The 9,913-nt window shown below is 40.6% G+C and overlaps 1 pseudogene; it reads left to right on the top strand.

Moving 5' to 3' along the window:
- Positions 1-9,100: 9,100 nt before the first annotated feature.
- Positions 9,101-9,344, top strand: LOC123612450 (V-type proton ATPase subunit e 1 pseudogene; annotated as a pseudogene).
- The last annotated feature ends 569 nt before the right edge of the window (positions 9,345-9,913 follow it).

Raw genomic sequence — 9,913 nt, 5'->3', positions numbered from 1 at the left:
AAAAGGGACAGCAGAAGTGTTTTCTGTTTATTATTATCCTCACTGTAAAGAACTTTTGTAGAAAGAGCACAGGTCTAGGGATCAAGATGCCTGCCTTCCAATCTAGTCTGTACCACTGATTCCCATCTAAACTTTAAGATCATTTCACCTTTCTATACAGGCTAGTTCGCTCGGTGATTGTGAGGAGCAAATAAAAAATTAAATCAAATATGTAAAAGTTCTTTAGGGAAAAAAGTGCTAAAAACTTAAAATGCTATATGAATAAACTGCATGGTTAATTACAGGTAATGACAGTGGAGTAACTCCTCCAAGTACTACAGCGAAAGAGCTGTGGGAGGCAATGGCTGCTTTAGGGCACCCCCTGCAGGTTGGCCCAGATGTTGGCACCAGGCTACAGCCCTGACTTCCAGTCCTACAGGACCTTTTCAGGGGATCTGAGCTCATCTTGGGCTATGCGGTGAGACCTGTAGTGGCGAATGAGTGAGGGGGAAGCTAAGTGAGAAAGCTCAGTTTAGTCTTTACTGCCAAGATTCCTACAATGCTATTATTAAGGCCCACCGGGGTCCCCTCCCCACCGACAAGTCCCAGATCTGTTGGATAGGGCCTAGATTTTTAAAAGTGAGGCTGCTAGTTACACTGGCCTCTCATTGTCTTCAATTTAAATACTCTGGGGGAGAGTCCAGATTCTCCCGAAATCCTCTCAAAGTGCGGCATGGCTCTGGGTGGCAGACGGTCAGTTATCACCTGGGGTGTGAGAGCTCAGGTTAGGGGATCTCTACCAGTTTGTAGAACTGTTGTCTTATGACAGATTCTTGGTGCCTCCAGTGAATATCTGTCATGTTCCCTACCCCCAAACACTGGAATAAATGTAGTCTACAGTCTAAATGACTAATCAGCCATAGAAATAGACCAAAATATCTTCTGAGGCTAAAGTAAGAACAGCTGTAATGATTGTAGTACGTAGTTGGAAACTCAAACTGGGATAAGTCCAATAATTTATAGGTATCTCTGCATGTTTACATAAATGTGGTCAAATGCCAGGATTGCTAGCATGTACCATATGGAAAATAAAATCATTCTTTTTTTGAGGGGGTACTCTCTTAGATATTCTATCTGGGAAAGAACTTGAAAATACATGGCATAGAAAGAAGGGTATGCAGTCTTAGCTACGTATAATAACTTGGCGGAGTTTAACACCACAAAAAAGTCTCTGTTTTAAAAACAGTGTTTTCCAACTTTCTCCTCTTCTTTCTCCTTCTTACCCGGATCCTGAGCAGCGGATGCTGATGAAATGTCTGAAGCTGCTGCTACAGAGACACACACTGTTATCCCCAGGTGTCTGGGGTTGTGCGGGGTGGGGGGGTGTGTGCACAGGAGTGTCAGAGGCAGTATTTGACTTTCTAACATGAATTCAGGGTACAGGGATCCTCAAAGAGAAAGAAAAGGAGATTGAACTATCACATGCCTTGTCAGCCAGGATATGGCCGATTTCCACAGATTTTAGGGGAAGAAAGTGGCGTTACTTGCACAAAATAGGTATTTCAAAGAATCATAGAATTTCAGCATGAGACGGAAATTTAAGAATCATTGTACTTTACAGGTGAAAAACTGCTCCCCAAAGAGGTAAAGTTGCTTATTTGAAATGTATTCGTATCGGAGCCATGACTACCCCCTTGAAAATATGTATAAAGAGAATAAATAAGTGAAAGAGAAAGAGGCAAAGGAAGGAAGATACTGGTTTTGCAGAGAGAGAGAGACAGACACAGAGACAGAGATAGATACAAAGAGACAAAGAAAGAAAAAGAATAAAGAAAAAACTAAGAGACTTGGGAAAGAGAAGAGGCCGTCTTGTAAGACAGCAGAAGACAGAGTAGTTGTTGCACAAATATGAGAAAATGCCATGGTATATACTTAATAATATCCCACACTTCCCTTTCTTGATTTCTTCTGTATAATGAACCAACCCTCCGACTTACCAGAGGGGATATCTTGGAAGAATCCAGATTTCCAGGCAATTCCTAGCATTGGAAAGTATGCCACCAGCTTTAACAAATAGATCTTAGTCCAATTTGGACCGTGTCTGGAAGGGACCCAAGAAGTCATCTTTTCATTTTTTTTGATTTTTGCAGTTTTTTTCCCCCTCAGCCACACCTAAACCATTCCAGAGAGATGAAACTCTCTAGTGATTCTATTCCCAGAAGGAAATTGGCTGCCTTAAAGCATCTGGCCTGGTGCCCTCATGTTGTCACAGCTCATAGCTCATCTTTCTCCGTGCCCTGGGCAGCTGATCTGAATATAGAGTTTACGGTGAACTTCAAAGGAAGCTGGCAGGATGGAGTTGGGGCCTCGCTGCTTTAATCAAGATGGATTCAAAACCCTTGCTTATCAAATGTAAAACTAAAACCAGCAATGGAGAACTAATTGACACTGACGAAAAAGGAAATGGCAATCGAAAAGGTGCAGGAAGCTCAATAAAATTATATTTAAAGTGGTAATAACCCTCCTTGCAGGGGATGATAGATCAGGTTGACTTCTCGCCTCCATAAATAACGGAATAGGATAGCCTCCTATGAGGTATGAGGGGTACAGGGAAATGTGCAAATGCTCAGAAACATCGTTTCCTCCTGCGTGTTGTGGTAATGACATTCCTCCCTCCCTGAGCCTGGGGGCTTCCTGTTCAAGCTTCTTTGGCCAGTGGTGGAAGCTGCACTATTGGTCACTACCCCATGACTCTGTACCTCAAAGGAACATCACTCGATGCTCCACCTCAGGCTCTCCTTCACATGGGGACCATCCGCGTGGAATGAATCAGACGTTGACTCAGGTTCTAAGTTGTTTTCCCCTAAGTTGGTCCCCTTCAGGAAGGCACTAAGTCTGGTACATAGTAGGTGCTCAAAGATGTCTGTTGAGTAAATGAGGGAAGCAGCAGCTAATCGATCCTTCCTGTAACCTCACCCCAAGACCCAGCACAATGCTGAGCACATGGATAATATCTGAGCCTTGTTCACAACATATATTGCCCGAGGGACAAGATAGCATCCTTACGACTCTCTCTAGACAAAAAAGTTTTTTATGCCCTTCCCTGAGAAAATACTGAGAGCTCCTCGGAAGCCTTTCAGTACCAGAGTAGGAAGAAGAATCTGGGAAGAAGGAAGGCAGATCGGGGGAGAGGTGTCTAGAGCCAGTCCTGGCCATGAATGTCTCACCAACTCTCACAAACTTTTTCACCTACTAATTTTTTTTTTTAGTTCTCGCCTCCTTCTAAGATAAAGAAACATGATTTCTAGGACCTCACTTCCCTCACCCTCTTATAGATATCAAAGGAAGAATTGTTCAAAAATAGGACCCAAAGAGAAAAATAAGTACTAACAGATTGGGTGTTTTTGATTCTCCCTCAGGGAGTTTTTTCAAATTACACAAAGAAAACTATCACCCCCTTTCCCCGCCTCCTCCCACTCCAAGTCTGCTGCTGCTTCTGCTGTTTTGTTGTCCCTTCCAAGTAAAGATGTGGTCAAGGGGAAGGTATGCAGAATATTCTAGGACTTGTGTATTCTAAGGGGGCAGAGGAGAAGCAAAAAGAAGAAAACTAGAGAGAACTAGTAACAAAGGCAAATCTCTCCAGGAACATGCATGGGATTTTCAAAAATACTTTCCAAAGAAGATACATAAGTATTCGATAAGCACATGGAAAGATGCTCAACATCATCAGTAAGCAAAGAAATGCAAATCAAAACCACGATGAGGTACCACTTCATGCTCACTAAGGTGGCTAAAATTAAAAAGACAGAAAATAACAAGTGTTGATGAGGATCGGGAGAAACTGGGACCTTTGTATACTGCTAGTCGGACTATAAAATGGTGCAACTTCTTTGAAAACAGTTTGGCAGTTCCTTAAAAAATCAAACATAGACTTATATGGCACAGCAATTTCACTAAGTAGATACTCAAGAGAATTAAAAACATATGTACACATAAACATTTGTACACAAATGTTCATAGAAGCCCTATTCACAATAACCAAAAGATGGAAACAATTCAAATGTCCATCAGCTGGTGTGTAGATAAAATGGTCTATGTTATTTAGCCAAAAAAGGAATGAAGTATTAATATATGCTACAACATGGATGAATCTTGAACAGATGGTAAGTGAAAAAAGCTGGGTATAAAAGTCCGCAAATTGTATGATCCATTTATACAAAATGTCCAGAATAGGAAAACAAAGAAGCAGAAAGTAGACTAGTGGTTGTCTGGGGCTGGGGAGAAGGGATAATGCAGACTCCTAAGGGGTCAGTGTTTCTGTTAGGAGTAATGAAAATTTTCTAGAATTAGTAGTAATAGCTACTAAATATATTAAATATTTTTTGAATATATTGAAAACCACTGAGTTGTACACTTTAAAATGGTAAATTAAAAATTTTTTTAATTGAAGTATAGTCAGTTTACAATGTTGCATGAATTTCTGGTGTACAGCATAATGATTCAGTCATACATACACATACATGTATTCCTTTTCATATTGTTTTTCATTATAAGTTACTAGAAGATTTTGAATATAGTTCCCTGTGCTGTACAATAGGAACCTGTTGTTTATTTTATATATAGTAGTTAGTATCTGCAAATCTCAAACTCCCAATTTATCCCTTCCCACCCTTAAAAGGGTAAATTGTATGGTATGTGAATTATATATCAATAAAAAATTTAAAAAGTATTTGGTATTGCTCAAAGGTTATTTAGGACCCTGCCAGGGACTCTAATGTCAACTTGAAAAGTTTTCCTAATTACAAAGAGCACCAACTGCCTCACCCCTCGTCCTCCAACTCCAATCCCAGTGCAGCCTAGATCCATAATCACTAGCAAGCTACTCCTAACGGAAAAAAGTAGGAGAGACATCAATCAGCATTTAAAGGTGAGCTTAGAGACACACCTGACATTTGCAGACATTCTCTGTAAGGGGGTGGGGAGGCGGTTGGACAGAAAAACAGGAATAATGGAAGACAAACTGTCAAATCCCAAGAAGGGATCACATGCTGAGTATGAAAGAAAGGCCATGTCTCCAGAGAACCCTCTTCTGAAACCCTCTCCAAGTGTTGACCATACATTAGTGTGGCCAGCATAATCTGCTTCGGTACAAATGTAGTTGATGGAAGATGGGAGGTCAGCTCTGAGCAAATGTGAGACTTGGCTGCCTGCTGGGCCCCTGCCTGGGTTCCTACTTTTCTGGCTTAACCTCTCCCTTTCTGTCTCCTAGGATGTGTGACAACCTCTGAAGGGATGTCAGTGTACTGCATGATGAGTTGCTTATTTAACTGCTTATAAAGCTAACTGTGAAAAACCCAACTGATTATCTTTAGAAGATGCTAGGGAACCAACTTTTTTTTTTTTTTTGAAAATAGCTTTTATCTCGTCTTTTCTATGCAAACTGTACCACTGAAGAAAACAAAAATGACATGGGTACTTAATTAGAATATTTTAACAAATTCATAAGGAAAGAATAAAACAATTGGGATGTCAATGTAATCTTAATGCATTAACAAATAGAGTAATGGACCTCAATGACTACTAATATTACAAGGAGAGACACTGCCTCCTGATGAAGAACACTTCATCACCCATGAGGCTGTCACGACCAAAACTAAAAAAAAAAAGGACCTGAATTGCATAAGTGGAACATAGAGGCTGGAGGAACAGACTAAGCTTCGCTCTGGGAAAGCAATCAGCGAAATCCAGACTGCAGGAAACTCTACAGAAAAGTGATCCAGTTTCTTCATTAAGTGAATTGTAAGGAAAATTAAGGAGATGGAGGGGAAAACTTATGGATTAAAAGATGTTTAAAAGATAATTTAAAAAAAAACAGGTAAAACTAAACTAGTATTTAGGAACATACACTTAGGTGATAAGACTGAAGGAAAGTGAGAAGTGGTTACACGTAGTGGTTACTCTAGTGGGGAGAGAGGGGTGGTGGCTGAGAGGGGGGCATTTAGGGGGCATTTGGGGTGACTAGAAAAGTTTTCTTATTGTGGGAAGTGTTTACGAGAGTGCCAGCCTTAAAGCAGCCTTATTTTAACCTGAACATTTGTTTTTTATGGTTTTCTGTCACTTAACAATAAAAAAGATTTTAAAATAAAAATTAAGTTAATTAAATAAAGTCAGCTATGATGGGAGAGATGAGAAACAAAGCCTGGAAGATGGAGAGAGAGATATGAAGAAGAGAAAACGGTCATATTTATGACCACACGATGACTTTTTACAGCAAAAGCAGAACCCATCGCTTTATTACAAAGATGATTATTGGAGTCACTCAGGACTTCACTCTTTAAAATGCACACTTAATTTGGCCACCTAGAATTCTTGCCATGGAATTACAGTGGAGATGGAAGAGTCAGTAGAGAAGAGACTGAAACAGAGATTGGCTAGGTGATGGTGTGTGTGGGTTGGAGGAATGGGAAACATCTTGAGGCCACTGTTTGGTAGAAGAAGGCATGTGGCACAGTGTCAGCACTGACCCCCATCAGTGAGACACCAGCATCCTCAGGAGCAGCTGGAGAAGTCAGGACCCGTGTGGGGAAGTGTCAGCCAAGTCACAACCTTGGGAGCAGAGAAGTGAGGCTTCTGTGTCTGCCTGTCCACATGTCTGTCAGCGTGACATTTTGGGTCAATAAATATTCATCAGATGCACCACTGCAGCTGACCTATACCGTCCCCTCTGCTGCAGGAGAAAATAAACAGGGCTTGTAGGTGCAGCGGACTTCTGCCCTTTTCAGAGATGCCATTGTGCTCTGTGTGTGAGCCAAGAGCTCAGGCAAATTTTTGCCTCTCTGGGTCCTCTTGGGACTTGTGCATCTAATTATCTGGCAAGAACCCAACTCCTTCCCTGTGTGTTGAACAGTAATACAGTGCTGCCAACATGTCAACTCCGGGAGAATAACATTCAAGGGACGGTTAGTCAATCAGTGAGCAACTCTCTCTGCAACCCACCAACAGGAGGGTTCTCCCAGCATGCTTTCTTCCTTCTCTGTGCCCTCGACATCTCTGTCCATACATCTGTTTCAGCTTTTCCTTTCATTGCTATTGTCTATGTTTCTGTCTCCACTGTTAGACTGGGAGCCATTCATTCAATAAACATGTATTGAGCAATTCTTATGTGCAAAAGCATTATGCTAAATAAAGTGGCAAACAAAACAGTACCTCATAGACCTAAGAGGGAGCTATTAAACAAAAATACAAATAAATGCATAATTACACATGTTTTCAGGGCTAAGAAAGAAAAGAAAAAGGTAAGATGAGTGATTTCATAGGGAGATTTGTTTGATATTGCCACATAAAGGGAAAACTTCAGTGGGAAGGAATAAGTAGGGATTGGCCAGGCTAGGGATGGGGAGTGTGTCGCTGGGCAGGGAGTATGTCCAGAGCATGAGGGCGAGAGGGTTACTGGTGCAAACCAGAGGTGGAGAGGTAGGCAGCGCCATTATCTGAAGAGGCCGGTAGATCTTGATAAGGATCTTAGATTGTTAACCTACGCACAATGGGAAGGAGAACACGTTTAGAAATGGGGGACCGGCTAGCGGACGAAAGGAGTGATGAAGGAGGTATGGACTAGAGTGGGGAAGGCAGTGATGAAAAGTCAGCAGATCTGATATGTATCTGGGAGGCAGATTTGGTAGGAATCTTGGGTGGATGTGAGTGGTAAAGGTTCGTTTCACAACTTATGGAAAGAACACCCAGGTAGGTGAAGTTGCCATTGACTAGCATAGTCCAACATCCAAGCAATACAAGGGCAGCACACAAGTGCACAAATGCTAAAGCATGACTAAACTCATTCATGAATATTGATGAAAAAACTCTGAATTAAAAAAATTAGTAAGTCAGACAAAGATAAATGTATGATGTCATTTGTAAATGGAATCTAAAAAGATGATACAAATGAACTTATTACCAAAACAGAAATAGTCTCACAGACATAGAAAATAAATTTATGATTACCAATGGGGAAAGGGGAGGTAGGGATAAATTAGGAGTTTGGCATTAATATATATAAAACAGATAACCAATAAGGGCCTACTGTATAGCACAGGGAACTATCTTCAATATCTTATAATAACCTACAATGGAAAATAGATTTTTACATATATATGTATATGTATATGTATCTGAATCACTTTCCTATATACCTGGAACATTGTAAATCAACTTCAATTTTAATACTTTGTAAAATACTTCAATTTTAAACAATGAGCAAGTAGAATACAGTGGTATAATACTAGTAACTTCCATGTATTATTTACCATGGGTCAGACACTATTCTGGTGAAGTTAACTCATTCATCTCAGATCACAACATAAGTACTATTATTATCTTGTTTTATTGATGGGTGAATTGTGTTTTGGAATAATGAGCTACTTTACCTGTATCAATGTGGATCACTCTCCCAGACATAATGGTAAGCAGAAACAGCCAGAGACTTCTTCCCACGTATGATTCCATCTGGTCTATGCAGTTTAAGGACAGGCAATACTAATCTATGGTGTCAGGATAGGGGTTACTCTGTGGGGAAGTGCTGCCTGGAAAGGAAAATGAGGGGGCCTTTTTGGGTGCTGGAAATGTTTTTTCTAGATGTAGGTGATTGTTATGTTATATATGCATACCAGCCTGTAAACTTAATGTTTGTACACTTTATTATATATGTTTTGCCTCAATTTTAATAAAAGACAATGACAACCTTGGAAAAGATATTGGGAGGACATATATAAGACAAAAAACTTAGTATCTTTATAGAGAGCCCTAAAAACTAATTTAAAAAAGTTTAAAAATCAATCTATTAGTGGACAAAGGACAGAAACACTGTCCTTTTGTCCAGTGTGAACAAATAAAGAAATATCAGTGAAAATAAATATATATGAAATGTTTAAGTAGTGAACTAAGAAATGCAAGGTAAACATTAATGAGATATTTTTCTCCTAACAAATGACTAAAATAAAAACGGTCGATAACACCAAGTGTTACGATAATGTGGGGAAATTCGTATTCAGTGTTGCACCTGGGACGCTTCCGGGGGAACCGAAGTGTGGCGGTGGGGCAGGGGCTGGCAGCTCCAACGACAACCATGGCATATACTGGCTTCACCGTGCCTCTCATTGTGATGGGTGTGTTCTGGGGCTTCATTGGCTTCCTGGTGCTCTGGTTCATCCCTAAGGGTCCCAGCCGGGGCGTTATCATCACCATGTTGGCGACCTGTTCAGTTTGCTGCTGTCCCTTTTGGCTAACTGCAATTCTGGTCCAACTCAACTCTCTTTGGACCACAGTTGACAAATGAAACCATCTGGTAGCCTGAGTATCACTGGCCTTGAGGAAGAAGACCTGGTCGCCAGTGCTCAGTCATTGAGGTCGTGAAGAGAATGCCTCTAGAGGCAAAATCACCTCCATTCCCAGACCACCTTCCTCGACTCGCCTCATTTGGCCATCAGCTGCCTTAAACATTCACACCACACTTGAATATCTTAGTCCACAATGTAGTATTTTTTTTCCTATCACCTTTTTTTGCACTTTGATGAATGATGTGCCTATTTAACCTAAACTGTGCTGCCTCCATAAATTGTTTATGTACTCTTCTGAGACAGAAAGTGCTATTCTTCTGGAAAACACGTTACTCTCTCCTTGGAACCTGTGGATTTGAAGATGGCAGCTAACAACATGGGAATCAGCAAAGTGTTTAAAAACTGTCACAAGACAGTAAGACTCCAGTGGGGCAGTCAGCAGGAAAACATGTTCAGAGGGAATCTGTCTCACCAGACTTATACCAAAGTATATATATTTTCAGGATGAATTTCTTATTTCTGCTATCTTTTGGAATAAATTATTTTTCTGCTTTCGATGGAAAAAAAAGTTGTACTTGGAAGTATAAACTGTTACCAATTTT

The sequence above is a fragment of the Camelus bactrianus genome, chromosome 9, assembly GCF_048773025.1.
Source record: "Camelus bactrianus isolate YW-2024 breed Bactrian camel chromosome 9, ASM4877302v1, whole genome shotgun sequence".
Taxonomy (NCBI): Eukaryota; Metazoa; Chordata; class Mammalia; order Artiodactyla; family Camelidae; genus Camelus; species Camelus bactrianus.
The sequence above is the reverse complement of the archived record's forward strand: the minus strand, read 5'-3'. Positions and strand labels throughout refer to the sequence as shown.